The sequence below is a fragment of the Penaeus monodon genome, chromosome 27 (genome assembly GCF_015228065.2).
Source record: "Penaeus monodon isolate SGIC_2016 chromosome 27, NSTDA_Pmon_1, whole genome shotgun sequence".
Classification (NCBI taxonomy): Eukaryota; Metazoa; Arthropoda; class Malacostraca; order Decapoda; family Penaeidae; genus Penaeus; species Penaeus monodon.
The window spans coordinates 39,519,219-39,520,674 of NC_051412.1; positions in this window are offsets into that span (position 1 = coordinate 39,519,219).

The following is a 1,456-nucleotide window of genomic DNA, read 5'->3' on the forward strand; positions in this document are numbered from 1 at the left end:
AGAACACATGTTCAAAGAGGATTGCATGTTTTGTGATATTTTCCTGCAGTCACTTAAAGCATCTTTTATCAGAAAAAAAAATCTTATCTAGATATCCTAAGATGTACACTGAAACCTTATCAACTAAGGTACAGACAATCTTCAACGCGATAAGAAATATGAGTAGGAATTCCTTAAAGCACGCACCGGATTCCCCCGCATGCAGCTACAAGAACGTAAACAATGTGATGTGGCAGAAGCTCAGCGGTGGAAGCGGCGGCGGCTGGCAGGTAAACAGGAGGTGAGCGTGGGAGTAGTAAAAGGCCGTTTTAGGCAGGGTTTTGGGCGGTTTATTTTTTATTTTCTAACTAGATTTGTAGTTGGTTATGATAAATGGACGGATGGTACGGTGTCTGGCGATGGGTAGCGCACGAGGAGAACCACAGACGTGAGGTGATGGTCAGTAAGGGCTCAATATGGCAAGGACCATCAGGAAAAAAAATGTGGAATTTATTATCGTATATTAATCGTTACCAAACGTGTTGTAAACTGTCAGTGTTAGGTAACGAAAATATCTATAAGAACAGTAGCTATAACAGTGATGGTTGTAGGTTTTGTAAGTCGTATATTGTAATTACGAGATACATTTACCTTGTCGATATATCAACATTGTCAATATATATATACCTTGTCAGTATATATAACCTTGCCTAGATATATTAACCATTATGAGATATATTAACCATTATGAGATATATTAACCCACGAGATATATTATCCCTGTCCCATGTCAAGATGTATTTTGCCACTGCTGTAACACAGAGTGAAGATGGTTCATATAAGATTATTAACTCACAGTGACTTTTTAAAAAGGAATATTCTTCTTGTAGTTATATTTTCTGTTTTCATAGATATTATTATGTCAAACAGTATCATGGCCTGCATGCTTTATACTCTTTATTAGCCTCTTCCATGTATTTTCTGATGTGGGAGAGTTTATTTTTTTTCCTTATTTGATATTAAATAACCAGGAAGGTATTCTAGCTCAATCACGGAGGAGGAGGAGGTTTGCTGACTGCTGCCAGAGCACAATGTGCGGAGGCCGTGATATTTGAAATGTAAATTGCGGATATTCAAGGGATCTTGGGTTTTTGTTCACTTTGCACTAATTATTTTTCACAGCTGATAGTATGTGTAATGTTTATATTACCTTTACATTAGTTTGTAACTATTTGCAAGTTGTATTCTTGATGAATGTCTTATTTTGTGATTTTTAATAAAAAGCCTACAAATCACAAGTTTAACCTGACAGTGGTGCAGGCCAAAGGATGTTGCCTTGACTGATGTGCCTTTAACATTTGAGCAAGGTAGAACGTGGGCTAGTTCCTTAAATACTGTTTATTATACCAAGCACTAAATCCTTCACTTTTTCCAGGTTGATGACTGGATAAATTTGTGGATAAAGAAAAATATTCCA